Source organism: Equus asinus, chromosome 10 (assembly GCF_041296235.1).
Source record: "Equus asinus isolate D_3611 breed Donkey chromosome 10, EquAss-T2T_v2, whole genome shotgun sequence".
Taxonomy (NCBI): Eukaryota; Metazoa; Chordata; class Mammalia; order Perissodactyla; family Equidae; genus Equus; species Equus asinus.
This window is the reverse complement of record NC_091799.1, coordinates 53,431,966-53,447,214: the sequence shown is the minus strand read 5'-3', so window position 1 is coordinate 53,447,214 and position 15,249 is coordinate 53,431,966. Positions and strand designations below refer to the sequence as shown.

Below are 15,249 nucleotides of genomic sequence, written 5' to 3'. Positions count from 1 at the left end.
GCCAGGAGAAGCGACCAACCTCTGATCCTCAGAATGGCATGGGACAACTCAAAGGCATCTCAGAACCGGTGTGCTGAGTGAAGAAGCCAGACGGAAAAGAGGACATGCAGACCCAGCAATCCTGCTCCTAGGTATCGACCTCAAAGGACTGAAAATAGGGACTCACACCAACCCTTGTACACGATGCTCACAGCGCCACTGTTCACAATCGCCCAATGGGGAAACAGCCCAAGTGTCCATCAGCTGATGACGGATAAACAGAATGTGGTCCATGCAGACAGTGGAATATTATTCAGCTATGAAAAGGAATCAGGTTCACCATGGAGGAACCTCAGAAACCTCATGCTGAGTGAGAGAAGCCAGACACGAAAGGCCACATATTCTATGATTCCTTGTACACAAAACATCTAGAATAGGCAAATCCATAGGGACAGAAAGCAAATTAGCAGGTGGCAGGGGCCAGGGGGGGCTAGGGGTGGGGAGTAACTGCTCATGGGGATGGGGTTTCCTTTCGGGGGATGGAAATGTTCTGGAACCAGATAGAGACAATTGCATGACATTGCGAATGTACTAAATGCCACTGAATTGTTCACTTTAAAATGGTGAACTTTATGTTACATGAATTTCACCTCAATAAAGTTTTAAAAAAGAGGACATACTGCATGATTCCCTGTATATATAATTCCAGAAAATGCAAACCAATCTATAGAGACAGGAAGCTGGTCAGTGGCTGTTTGAGGGAGGGGACAGGGCAGGGTGACAAAGGGGGCTGGGGAGATTTTCCAGGTAGATGGATGGTTCACTGTCTTGATGTGGGGGGTGGTCTCACAGAAAATAGCACAACGTATAGAGCATCAATTACGCCTAATAAAGCTGTTTTAAAAAATCACATGGAATATGAAGGGACCCGGTGCCCCAGGTGTGCATCTTTTTAAAACTTCTCGCTCTGTTTTCGAAATGTCTAACCCTTAAGCCCAGTCACTGAGTTTCTTAGACGCCACAGCAAGGAAACAGTTGGGAAGCTGTGAGCGTGACAGGTGTTCAGAGGCACCAAGGGGTGCTGCTGCCTGGCCAACCCGACAAGACAAAAGATAGAACATTCGCAGGCAGCACCATGCGGCTGCGAAGGTGCATAGTTCATGCGCTTCCGAGCCCCGTGAGAGAGGCAGGAGAGCAAACCGTGGATATGCATCCTCATCAAAGCCCCCCACATGCCTGCTCATGAGCACACACCACTCATGGGTGCATGAGCACACAACACGTGCAGGCACGAATACGCACTCATATGAACACACCCACTCACGTGCACACACATGCATGCTCATGCGCACACAGAGAAAGCACACACACAAACACGGACATGTGCATGAACAGTTTCATAGGAACACAACCACACAGAACACTCATGCACACAGAGAACACATATGCACACCCATGAAACTACACACAAACATGGACACTGTGCATGCACAGCACCTTCATATGAACACACATATGAACACACATGTGTACCCCCCCGCATGGAGCCCAGGCTTCGGGTGGAGCTGGCCCCTTCAGTGACCTGCACTAGTGGAGCCATGGTGGGCGTGTACCACGACTTCCAGAGGCACCATCCAGCTCAAGGCCAGGGGCTCTGCCCTGTCTCATGCCCAAGCTGCCCGGATGTGGGCGCTGGAAAGGGCACGTGGATGTGCCTGCGTTCTCCTCACAGGAGACAAGGGCCTGAGCAAGACGCCATCAGAGCCCAACGATATGATCTCGCTCCTGCTCCAGAGGCCTCCGCCACCTGCCTGGTGAGGGTCAGCTGACACTTGGACAGACTGTGGGACGCACAGCCAGCAGCACTCTGTGCTGTCCCACACCCTCCAGGGCCAGTTGATCATCAGGTGCCCCTGGAGTCCCATAGGGGATGTTTGTAGCTCTGGGCCCCTTAGTGGGGGGAGCAGAAGGAGACCCCATGCTCAGAGCCGTGGGCCAGTCACAGGCCCAGCTGATGCTCACCCCACCCCCAGGCCAGGAGGAAGTAGATAAGGCTTGCTCAAGGCCACTGCTGACCGCCAGGATGAGGGGAGGACAGCGAAAGAGAAGGCGCAGGCAGGGGGGCGGGGAGGGCAGAAACCCTCAGGGCCCACCTGCCCTGCCTTGCAGCAGCTGCTCCTCCAGCCATCCTAGCCTACACAGGCCCCTCACTCTGTATCCTGGGAAACCCCTTTGCCCCGACCTCTCTTTGCGGCCGCCCTGCCCGGCCAGCCTTACTTGGCCCTTCTCCCCAGGAAGCCTACACTCTCCTCCCAGAGCAGCTCTTTCCCCACTTCCTGGGTGGTTTGTCTGGGGAAGGACCCTCCCACTGCAACAGTCCACATGCCTTAAAACCTGAGACACTAATAGAGCCTTCTCCAGCCCAGGGGAGAGCTGAGTTCGCTCATCACTTCCATGCAGCCTGGAGCCAGCCCTTCCTGAGCCCACCTGCCCCTCAGTCCACCATCCCCCCATGCAGTAGAAACCACTGTCCCCTCCCCAAAGATGCTGCCAAGCTCCTGCCAGTCACACTTGCTGGCCAGCAGCCCCTCCTAGTGCTGCTTACTTGCTCTGGAGCCCGGGGGATGGCAGTGTCACCTGGACCTGACCTGTGCAGGCATCCCTCCTGCCCTGCTCCCCACGCTCTGTCCCTGGGGCCCATCCACTCTGCTGTACCTCCTCAGGGGCCCCCAGAGACACCTGCCCCACCTCCAGCCCAGCAGAGCCACCTCTCCCTGCCCTGCCCCCGAACACCCTGGGGGCCTGTTCCCCGTTCCTCTCACTGACCACATCCATCCGCAGTCACCGTGTCCATAGAACTGCCCTCACTTCTCACCAGCTGGTCATAAGGACCCACTGTGGACCCCCTACCCCCACCTCCATCCTCCAGGCTGCTGCAAGGAAGCCTCTGGAAGCATTGGTCCAGATGTGGGCATTGCAGTACAAAGCCCCTTGGTGGGACCTCATGACCAGCCCTCAGAGCCCCTGGCTGTCAGGCTTGACACAGCTCAACCAATCCTCAGTCCCCACACCAACTGACTGCGCACACTTCGGCCACCCCCGACCCAGCCAGGACCTTGCAGGGCCTCTCCAGCCCATTCAGGGAGAAACTGCGCAAAGCCCCAACCCACAGTAGGGCATCTGGGTCCCCTGGCCTGGGCTGCATCCCTGTGAGCCACTGACCAGACCTTCAACACGGGCCTGGTGATGGCTGCCCACCTGCTCACCCTCGGGCACCTTGCCCTTTTCTCCTCTCATCCAAATCTCAGACTGGGGCCAGCTCGCCCTGCCACCTCCTCCTGGGGCTGTCCTTGTCCTCGAACCTCTCTGCCAGCTCCTGGGCAGCTATGCTCCCGATGCAAAATCTCAGGGGGCACCCTCTTAGACACAGTGTCCCCTCACTCCACAGGCGACAACATTTCACCTATAACACTGGGCTGATCTGATTCCCTCTGCCTGGGCCAAAACCATCGTCGCTGCAAAGGCCCTCAATCTGTTCTGCCAAAGTGACTTCTGAAGAAGCCCACGCAAGTGAGCGGTCCTGGGGAGCCGAGTACCAGAGTGCCTGCGTTACAGCACCTCCCTAGCACCGAGCGTTAATATCATTCGCAATCCACAGCCATCAGGAGGCACAAAAGAGCATCTTGTCACATTTCTTAGACTGTCAGCCTGGGTTTTAAAAAAATGATGGGTATGACCTGCTCTGCAAGCTCAGGAGAGCCTCTAATGAAAGCAATTCAGAAACGGGAAAAAGTCGAAAGAAAAAAACGTGTATTGACCAACTATGTTTCTGTAAGTTGTTCGTGTCAGTTGCCCACTTTTTCCTATTGAACCATGACTATTTAGCTTATTGTTGTGGAGGAGCTCTTTATATAGGAAGGGTATCAATGCTTTGTCATGTTCGATGAAGCTCATTCATATGAATTTACTTTTGTGTATGGTGTTTTTTGATACAAATACTACATTTTCCAGGCATTAGATCTGTGGGTCAACTCTTTTATGGCGTCTAACCACCCATTCACCTCCCACACCTGAGGAACATGGAACTACACTTTCTGTTTGTATTCCTCTCCCTCGCCAGACTTGTCCTTTACCTTTAAGCCTTTATCTATCTGGAAATTACTTTGGAGGGCATATGAGTTTCCTAGGGCTGCTGTAGCAAACCGGGTAGCTTGAAACAACAGAAATTTACTGTCGCACAGTTCTGGAAAAGTCCAAAATCAAAGTGTGGGCAGGGCTGGCCCCCTTGGAGGCTCTGAGGGAGAATTTGTCCCAGGCTGCTCCTGGCACCTGGCAGCTGCTGGCCACCCTCAGCCTCCCTCGGCCTGCAGACGTGTCACCCCGCTCTCTGCCTCCACTGTTACGTGGTGCCCTTCTCTGTCTCTGTGTCCTCTCCTCTTCTCAGAAAGACATCAGTTATTGGATTCAGGATAAGTTCATCTTGAGGTCTTTAACTAATTCATCTGCAAAGACCTTATTTCCAATCCAGGGCACATTCCGAGGTTCCGGGTGGACACGAACTGGGGGGACACTGGTCAAGCCAGCACAGTGTGGGAGGAGGAATGAGGACCCAGACGATCCTCTCCGAGGAGACAGCAGTTGTTTCCTGCCCTTCACTACAGAACCCTTCTCTCCTGGAACCGGGCAGCCTCCTTTCTGTTCAATGCTGTATATTAAGTCATCTTACACATGCAGCTCCGTCTCTGGGCTGCTGACGTCTGCGTAGGGCCATGCTGTTTGACTGTCATAGCTTCAGAGGACGTTCTTAAACGGTGACATCTCTCTCGGAGGAGCTAGGCGGTTTCCTCTGGCTTCCAAGCACAGCTTCCTCATTGCGTCTTAACAGAGCCAAGAGCTGGAAGTCAATCATGCTGTGGCTTAAGGTCCTGGTAACAAATGGATGTGAAACCTGTGCCCCGAGAATCCCTGGACTGTGTCCAGATGAAAGCAAGCAGCTCTGGGGCAGAGGAACTGGGGGCAGCAGGTCTCCTGGGGGGACAACTTGGCCAAGTAGCAGCTGCAGACTGTGGCCATGTGTTGGGGGTAGCAGGTCCTGAAAACCTGGGTGTCTGTTCTTGATCCAAACCGTCTCTCCAAACATCCTCAAGTTAAAAGGCCCATTCTGCCCTCCAACCGAGGCTTACTGAAGCGCACCCCATGTGAACAGGAAGCAAAGCCGGTCCCCAAACGGACAGGCTCTGTCTACCCAGAACTCGTGGGCCTCACCACCAAATGGAAACCAAACTGGCAGAATACAAAATTCCCCGCTGAAAGAGCCAAAAGGTGGGAATGAAATGGCCATCGATGGATGAAGAAGAAACACAGTGTGGTCCATCCATAGCGAAATATTACTCAGTCATAAAAAGGAATAAAGCCCTGACATACGCTACAACATGAGTGAACCAAGAAAACCTCACGCTGAGTGAAAAGCCAGACACAAGAGCCCATATAGTGTATGATTCCATTGATATGAAACATCCAGAACAGGCAAATCCATGGACACAGAAAGCAGATTAGTGGTGGCCAGGGGCTGGGGGAGGGGAATTGGGGAGTGCCTGCTCATGGGGACAGGGTTTCCTTTTGGGATGATACAGAACCAGAGGTGATGGTTGCACAACACTGTGAATCTACTCAACGTTACTAATGGCAAATCTTATGTGCACAATAAAAAGAACTCCCGCTGAAGAACCTGACCCACGGAAACTTCAAAGGCTTTGCAGAGGCCACACTGGCACACGCTCTGCACGTGGAGAAGACGTGCACCTCAATTTGGGGCCTTTCTCTCATGCTCTCAGAGAAAGGAGGTGCAGGGAAGGGGGAGGCAAACAAAATCGAGGCCCTAGGGTGAGCAGACAAATGTGAAGGAGCCGCTCTCAAGGCCTGTGCACAAAAAAGCAAGGTTCTGCCTATCAGCTCAGCAAACGATTTGGAATTTACTGGAAAATAAGGCAGACAGGGCCTCCAGAAAATGTAGCGTAGCCACTTGGTTTATATAAGGCCCTAATTTGAAGCCACATGTTTATGGGATGAAATCATTCTCGAGCTGAAAGGAGAAGGCTGGCATCGCAGCAGGACCACTCAGGAAGCGCCGTTTAGAGCTCAGCGCACTTCCACTTTCCACGCACGCCTCCTCGAGCCCTTCGAGGCTTTTTAAGATGAAATGATCGCATGAAGTTATCAGAAAGATGGACACACTGAGAAACAGCTACAAACGACGTGCGTTTCTCAGTCTCAGCAGCTCAGAGCTGGAAGACAACTGAGGGTTTAGATTGGGGTGTGGTGGCCACAAGCTATGGAACATCAGGAGCCCCCAGAAACTGGAAGAGGCAAGGAAGGATCCCCCAGGAGCCTTTGGGGGGCACCCCGGCCCTGGTGATGTCTTGATTTTAGACTTCTGGCCTCCAGAACTACGAGACACTACATTTCTGTTGTTAAAACCACTCGGTTTGTGGAACTAGTTTACAGCAGCCCCAGGACACGAATCCACGTGTGTGGGGCAGAAGATGCTGGATGCTCTGAGTGAGGCCGTGATCAGGAGGGGCCACCGCCTTTCTTCTGCTTTACTGAATACCTCAGAGAAGCCCACCCCAAGCACCCTCTCACGGCCATCCTCTTCTTGCCTAAGTCATCCCCCCAGTCCTTCCAGTCTGGCCCAACAGGTCTGAGGCCTGGAGAAAGCCCCTCCTCTGGGCATGCCCAGTCTATCCATCAGCCCTCCAGGTAGATCCTTCTCCCCGAGGGCTACGGCTCCACCCTGTCCCTGTCTGGTCACCAAACGCCCAGCACAGGAGAGTGGGAACGTGGAGACGTCTGACCTTCAGGGAACTTGACAACAGCCCAGCCCACGAGCAGAGAGGCGTTTCCGACAGCGACAGTGCTTCAGAAAGGAAAAGTCCAGGGCCCTGTGAAAGAGCCATGGTTCCCACCCGTGGGCAATTCTGCCCCACCCCAGGGACACTTGGCCAGGCTCGAGACATTTTTGGTCATCATCACTGGGGGAGGGAGGAGGTGCTATTGGCATCTGGTGGGTGGAGGCCAGGGATACTGCTCAACACCCTACAGTTCCCGGAGAATGATCCAGACCCAGACGTCAGCAGCGCCTTGGTGGGGAAGCTGGAGATGGCAACTGACCAGGGCAGCATGGTCATTTTCGACCAACTAGGGGTCAGGGAAGCACTGAGAGGGGACAGTTGCTGGGGCCTGTGCAGTGGGAGGGGGCGGATGCTGAGCGTCTGTGGATGGCGGTTCAAGCAAAGGCAGTGAGCGCCAAGGGCAGGGGCGGCCAGGGCTGGCCTCTGAACAAGGGGACCAGTGTGGCCAGCAGGGCCGAGGCTGGAGGGGGAGGGGCTGAGGTCGGGAAGGTCAGATCCCGCAGGGCCTTGAGGATGTGGGACGTGGTTCGGATTTTCATGCAAGTCTGCTGGAGAGTCCTGGCTGGTTGGAGGCAGGGAGCACCAGGACGTGAGTGACATCAGGAAAGGGTCAGGTAGGCCGAGTGTGGGAGGTGGACTATAAGGTGCCGTTCGGCGGCTCCTGCAGGTGTCTAGGGTGGTGGGACCGATGGTGGCTCAAATCAGGCCTGTGGGACATAGGTGGGTTCTGGTGACAGGGGAGGGCAGACCTGAAAGGCCCTGTGGGGGGGTGGGCTCTGGGGCTTTCCTAGGTGACCAGTGGGCTCCTAAAGACATAGAAGGCTGCTGGGGGGGGGGAGGAGACTCCTTTAGAACACCTCTCCAAATCACACAGTCACGCCCAGGTAGAAAGCCACCAGAGAACCTCCTGTGGGCAGAGCCACAGCAACAACACACAAAAGCCCCGCTTGAGACCACAGCCAAGTGGCCCCTGGAGAATATGGGAGCCCCAGGCCGCTTTGGAAGGCGGTTCGGAGCCTTGCAGGCCCAGAGTGGGGCTCTGGGGAGGTCACTGTGCCAGCCCGGTCACAGGGGACAGCGTGGGGCTGCTCCTTGGCCTGAGCACTCAGCAAGGGTCAGCCGCTCTGGTACACGGGAACGCCCTGACCCCAGGGACATGTCCCCGTGGAACCCCCCATCACAGGCCCCCAAACACCTCGCCTGGGCAGTGGATCCTGCCTCACCAACTGCAATATAGGATCTGAGTGCCAACACCCACCAAACTTTTATCTTCCTTCCTGGAACCTGGACCAAAGCAGCTGCTCAATACACACTGGCCATGTCTCAGCTACTATCACCTCAAAACCCACCAGCTGCCTTCCACCAAGATGCCTCCCCATTCTGGTTCCTCCAACAAGGCGCCCTTTGGCTTGTCCCTCTGAGTGGCCCACCAGGCCCGCTGGTTCTAACTTCAAAATGTCATTGGTTTGTTCTGACAAGACTTTCTCTTTTAACCCATTTACTGAGATAGAATTCACATACCATACAATTCACCTGTTAGCATGGTCACAAAAATGTGCGATTGTCACCATAGTCCATTTTAGAATATTTCCACCACCTCAAAAAGAGACCCCGGACCCTTGAGCCATCACCCTGGCCCCCAACAAGACCCCCTCATCCATCTCGCTTTCCATTGCTCTGCACCTGCCTCTGTCACCAGCTCCTACCCTGTCCCTCCAATGCTTCTGGCTGCAGCATGGGGTCCTCTCTGACCCCAGGGTTGCCTCCTCCCATCCACCTGTGACCCCAGGCCTTGTGGCTTTCACATGGGCAAGCGCTCCTTCTCCTAGCCAAGAAACCCACGCTCTGCCCAGTTTCTATGAAAGGCCGCGAGGACCTGGCTCTACTTTCAGACGCAACGAGATCTCCCATCACCCAGGTGGCCGATTGCCCAGGGCTTTGCCCTGTCAACTCTTTGGTGATAGCCACCAACCAGCCCCCCTCCCAGCCTCACAGGAGGCAGAGGGTATAAGTGTGTCCCGGCAGGCCACCCACTCGCTTGACACCCGTGTTTCCATCAGCCACGACCACCCTAGAGCTCGGCGTACTCTCACACACCGGTTCTCAGCCAGGCCAGCTCTGGCCCCGGGGGCGTCTGGCAATAACTGGAGACAGTTTTGGTTGTCCCAACTGGAGGAGGGGATGCCACTGGCATCTGGTGGATGGAGGCCAGGGATGCCGCTCAACACCCTACAGTGCACAGGACGGCCCCAACAGAGAATGATCCAACCCCAGATGTCAGCTGTGCTGAGGGGGAGACGTGCTGTGTTAATTTTTTTGGAAAGAAAACCAAACTGATTTAGGTCCTAGCTCACAGTACACACCAGAATAAATTCCCGAAGGGTGAGATGGTATCAACCAGGGTGGTCCCCCAGCATCTGTCTGTGAGTCACCTCCTTTCTCCCTCCAGCTCAGTTTGTATATTTAAATGTGTGCAGCCTCCTAGGCCCTCAGGAGGTCAGACCCTTGTGGGGTAACTGCCCCAGCTGCCCCCGTTCTGACCACTCTCTCTAGTTCCTGACCACTCGTCCCCTAGTTCCCCATCTGCCTCTCCTCCCCTCCCTGCTACACCAAGGGCAGACTCCCTTGGGACCAGCTAAGGGAAAGCAAGCAACTCCCTGAGGGTGTCAGGTCAGCTCCCCTCGTGCACTTTGTTTGCGTCACTGAACCTGCCCCAATAAACAGCATTTCCACGTGACAGCCGAGGACCCTGGTGATCTTCCCAAGCAGTGGCCAGGGGTCCCAGCATGCCTGCCAGGAAATGAAAGGTCCAGGTGCGTCCCAGAGACCTGGGAAGCAAAGTCTCGGACGTCACCCCTCAGTTCCTGGTTCCACGTCCCCAGAATGGGATGCAGATGCTCTGAGGGATGAGCGGGAAGATCCTGGCAAAGCCTGGAGCGGGCCTGTTGCTGACGTGCTGCTCTGACTTTACTTGAGAGGAAGCAGCGGCCTTGAAGGAGATGACCCACATCAGGACTCTCGGGCCTTCTTCCTCCGAGCAAGCTCAACCCGCGCCCGGGCTCCTGTCACAAGCTCGCCCAGTGCCGGGCGTTTCACAGCTCTCACCCAGCTGGCAATCTGGCTTCCGTGGGTGTGACTCCTGGCTGGACATCTGCCTCTGGGCAAGGAGATGAGGGCTGCTTCTGCTCCCTCAGTATCCCTGAGAGCCAACTCTGCACCTGGCTCATTAACACTTTGTACTGAACAATTTTCAGATCTTTCGGAAACTTCTTACGTCCAATGACCTCTGGTAGCAGCTGGTTTGAAGTCACTTTGGTCCAATAACGGAGTTGCTTTTGGATCCCCCTGCCCTGACCATGGCAATACTGAGGACAGAGACCCCGATTATAAAACTTGGCCAGTCCCCCAGTGGGCACACCTGGCCTCCCACGCTTTGCCCTAAACACACCCCTTGTAAAGTCCCACGAGATCCGTTCCTCCCCAAGCCAGGTCTGCGCCTCTCTACAGTCACCCCGAGTGTAAGGACATGTGTGAGATCCAGAAAATTCCCTAACAGGGTACTTCCGAAGTTGACATCGCCAACCTGCCCATCTCCCCTAAAATGTTTATTTAAATGAGGGAGATGAAACAAAATGAACTTACTCTCTATTGACATGACTATTCAACCAAAATTCTTTTACAAAATATAAACAAAATTCGTCCCTTTCCAGTGCTATGGGCTGAACTGTACCCCCCTCCCCCCAATTCGTTATGTTGAAGTTCTAACCCCCAGGCCCTGGGAATGTGACTGTATTAGGAGACGGGGCCTTGAAGGAGGTGATTAAGTTACAGTGAGGTCGTTAGGGTGGGCCCTGATCCAGTAGGACTGGTGTCTTTAGAAGAAGAAACGGGACATGGATCCACAGAGGGAAGACAACGTGAAGACACAGGGACAAGATGGTCGGCTATACGCCAAGGAGAGAGACCTGAATGGATCCTTCCCTCGTGGCCTCCAGAAGGAACCAACCCTGCCCACCCCTTGATCTTGGGCTTCTGGCCTCCAGATCCACGAGACAATGTATTTCTGTTGCTTACGCTGCCCCGTCTGCAGCACTTTGTAAGAGCAGGCCCGGGAAACTTGTTTAGCTGGCAGCAACAGTAAGGAGACGCTTGTAGCTGGGTTCCCTCTCGTGCACACGAGCCCGTCAAGTAGGGCAGAGATGGGATGTAAACGAATGAGTCAGACCCGGACAGCTTATTCACTGCTCCGACTAACCCACAGGCTGAACTCCTGAATCACTATGTTATTTATCATCAGGCTCAGAAAGTTTCGATGAGGAAATGAGTAGACCCCCAAACTCATCGGCTGCGTTTTTGAGACATGCCTAACCTCCGAGGCCCGTTCTGGGCCAAATTGAGAACTGAAGAGGCAAAGCGATGGGGCTCCGGGCTGGGGGCAGGCGGCTCGTCAGGGCCGGCAGTGCTCAGACAGAGCCCTTTGTTCTGCCACTCTGTCCGTCCGGGACAACGGCAGAGAGAAGGGCTTGTCTTGCTCTGTGGGGAGGCCGAGCAGGGGCTGCCTGGCACAGTTGGTTGGGGATGCTGGGCATACAAAGGGCTGGTGGATGGAGACCGGGGGAGGGCAGTGTCCAGAAGGGGTTGGAGGGCCCCAGAACGTGCCGTGCCATTTCCTCCCATGGACTTAAAGCAGCAATGTCATGGTCGGTGGACAAGCAGAGAAGGATGCACAAAGAGCAGAAGTGAGACAGGCTGTGCTTGAGGATGGACCGGCGTCTAGAGCCAAGAGGGCAAATGGAAGAAGATAATGAGGCTTCAAGAGCGATGCTGATCCGGGGCCATCCCCAAAGTAGCTCTTGAAAAGAGAATCTAATACTGCTGATCTCGGAAGAAAAGCAACAATGTGTCCTGCAGAAATCCAGGTCAGTCATAAGACAAAGAAGAGAAAGACAATGGCATCCGCTGCCCCCGCGAGTGAAGATGGCCGGCTCACCCCCTGTTCTCCTCAGCCGTCCCTCCTCAGGGCGCGCTGCCTAACTCCCCCTCGGTCTGTTCTCAACAGTGCCTCCTCTTTATCGGGACTTCTGATTAAGAACTGACCCGATGGCAGAATTCCGTTGCTGGCCTCCTTCCCCATGCCTGCCCTTGGCAGCAGTTCTCTGAGAGCTCAGCAAACACTAATGACCACTGAGACAACGGTGGGCCCAGGAGAGGAATCAGCTTCTACTACAGAGCAGCAGTTCTTGCTGGGGCGATTCTCCCCCCCAGGACACACATAGCCACATCTGGAACATTTTCAGTTGTCACAACTTCGGGTGGGTGTGTACTACTGGCATCGGGTGAGCAGAGGCCAGTGATGCTGCTCGACATCCTATAATGCATGGGACGGCCCCCCCAGCAGCAAATGACCTGGTCTGAATATCAATGGTGCTGCAGTTGAAAAACTGCTCTAGCAATTTGGTCCTCACCAATCTGAGGTTACCAATGACGCTCTATGTTTCTACAAAGCCCAGGGAGCCCTCTCTGAAGTCATCACCTCCCTGGGCCTTAGTTTCTGTACAGGGAAAAGAGAGAGAAACCAGGCCCCGCCACTGCTGGTTGCCAGAATAAAAGAACTGGGTATAAAAGCGTCCATTGCTTTTTAAGACGCTCAGTGAAGGGCAGAGCTACACGGGGATCTGCTGGTACAATTCCCTCTTCCTGGCCTGGCTTAATACCTCCGTATCCTTCAAGGCTTGGCTGGGCCCAGCCACCTCTTCCAAGGAAACTGGATGGAATCTCCCTTGCCCCAAAGCTTGCACTAGTCGTCCTTGATTCTGTTCCCACAACTTCTTGCACCAGCCCTGTTGCTACACTGACCGCCCACTCTCAACTCCATTATTCCCATGAGGGAGGGCACTAGAATGTCCCTCCTCCAGGGCACCAGGGCTCATCTCTGTCCCCAGGACCCAGACTCCAGTGCCTGGCACGATCAGCCCTTGCTTAACTGAACTCTGAGCCCACCCAAGACACATGACTTTGTGGAGACGAGAAAGGGAGGCAGCAAGTTAATATGCCCCCACTGGAGACAGGAAACAGATCCCACAGCCAAACAGAAAGGGGAGATTCCCAAGCCCCCATCCACTTCCTTGAGTCACAGGTCTGGACCTGAGGGAGGGTCTCACCCAGGAACCTCCAACCAGAAGGATGCAGCTGAAGCTTTGGGAACAGGTGCAATGTGCAAAAGCACATTTGGCACCAGATTTCTACCTGGAAGATAAGGGAGCAGCAAAAAACCCATTTTCAGATAGAAACTGTAGAATGGAAAGCTGAACAAAAGTGGGATCATGGCAGGGGGCTGCATGAAACCCGAGGGGGCTGTGTGCCCGAGACGTGAAGATTATCAAGAGGGGTTGGGTTTCAAAGTTGAGAAACTCTGACTGAGGCCAACCCCTTCATTTTGCAGGTGAAGAAACTTCACAGAGACTTCACAGAGGTCAGACCCCCAATACAGGACCCTCTGTGAGAGCCCGCCTGGCTGCGCTCTCGGTGCAGGAAGGAGGCAACAGCCAGGGCCACGCAACCAGGAGATTCCAGTCCTGTTCAAGGAAAGGAGTCCTGGCCAGGGAAAGCCACCACACTCAATGTCCGCAGGACACGTGACTTTGGGCTCTAATCCTGTGTCCCAAAGCAAGAGAGGCAGAGAACCATTTTCCATAGGAGTCAGAACATTCTGGAAGTGAAGGAGGTGGTTATCTGTGTGGCCCTCTTTCCATTCAAGCTATCCAGATTCATCTCCTGAACGAGCTATAAACTTAGGTTCCCCAGTCCTTCTGGCAGATCCCAGACAAGGATCCCCACAGTTGGGAATGAAGAGAAATTAACGCTGATCAAAAGTGCCCAGGGCAGACTCTTGCTAGAGCTGGGCCCACCAGGTGGTGAAACAACTTTCCAGCTGCCATGTCACCTCCTACTGCTCCTGGATGCCTTAAAAGTCTGGGGACCCCAAGACTAGAACACACCTCAGGAAGGTGGAAGCTGGGACCCAACTGCAAGGCACAATGTCACCATGAGACTCCACTTCAGACAAAGAGGTGCCTGAGAGGTTTCCCCTTAAAGACTCCTGACGTAAAGAGCGCCCGAGAGAGAAGGGAAGGCACGCCGTGGGCTGCTGCGTCTCTCCCAGGCTGAGCTCACACAGCTGCCAGGGGACAGATTTCCTGTATGTCGTCGTTTTTACCCATTTATGTCCAAGGATGCAACTCCAAGGAGGTGGTGACAGCCTAGCACACTTGGGTGCATGCACACCCACTCCCTCCCCTCTGAAACCCAGTTCCGGCCCCACTGGGGGCCCAGAGCCTCCTTCCTCGCTCCCTGGATCCCCGGGGCTCCAGTCAGCCCTGTCTTAGGAAGAGAGTGGTGTGGTTCTCAAGTCCCCAATACCAGCCCAGAAGGTGCTGGGACTCGCCGCGGGGCAGCGGTTGGGGGTGAAGTCAGGAAGAAGATGAATCAAGAGGGGAAGGGGGTCCCCAAATCTCCATGGGCTGCACCCCAAGGTCGGTAGGGAGCCACTCAAGTCCTTTCCTTCTCTCTCTTCCTCCCCAAGCCCTCCCTGGACCGGCTCTCAGTTCTTGCCATGGTTTCTACGCTCTCTTCCCTCCTCCTACCCCTCATTTCCTCCCTTTCCAATTGGGCCGGTCACCACACCAGTGGGTTCGGAACCTCTCGCATTTATCGAGCACTCACTGACTCCCAGGCGCCGCCCTCCCTCAGGCACCATTCTTCTTCCCCTTCACCCGTCGGCAGACGCCCCCAGGCCGTCCCCTTTTCCCCAATCGCTCCCTGGCTGTCCCCCCACCGGCCTTGCCCCTCTCCCCCAGCCTGGGCCTCTCACCCCGCCTCCTTGCTTCTCCCCCTCCCAGCCCCGTTTCCTGCGACCCCCCAACTACCACTTAAGCCACGTCCTCTTCAGAGAAGCTGCTCAAAGCCACAAGACCTGCCCCCCCCCACCCGTCCGCAAACTCCCTCACCAGGCCATCCCATCAACTTTCCCCTCCTTCGCTCTGCTCCCGCCGCGGCTCCGGCGATCCGTGCACGACCCCCAAGCTCGTTCCCGCCCTTTCGACCCCTGCCTTCGCGCCCCCCTCAGTACCCCTCAGCTCCGTCCCTCTACAAGGCAGCCCGCCGACGCGAGCTTCGAGACCGAGCCCCCAACCCGCGGCCGCTTGGCACTCACCTGGGCCTCGGCCGCCGCGCGCCGCCGGTCCCGGGCCGGCTCGCAGCCCGGCCGCCCGCCCGCCGTTCGTCCACCCGCTCCGCCCCACCTCGCCCGCCGCTCCCCCGCGCGCTCCCGCTTCCGGGTTCCGGAGGGGCGGGGACGGGG

At 55.4% G+C, this 15,249-nt stretch overlaps 1 protein-coding gene across 10 annotated transcripts in view; it reads right to left on the bottom strand.

The window, feature by feature from the left end:
* MYO9B (myosin IXB) overlaps nt 1-15,238 on the bottom strand; it is an 84,977-nt gene extending 69,739 nt beyond the window's left edge. For all 10 annotated transcript variants that reach the window (XM_070519368.1, XM_070519360.1, XM_070519367.1 and 7 more), the window contains exon 1: nt 15,103-15,238. The gene's annotated coding sequence lies outside the window, so the exon portion shown is untranslated. The remainder of the gene's footprint in view (nt 1-15,102) is intronic.
* Between the last annotated feature and the right edge of the window lie 11 nt (nt 15,239-15,249).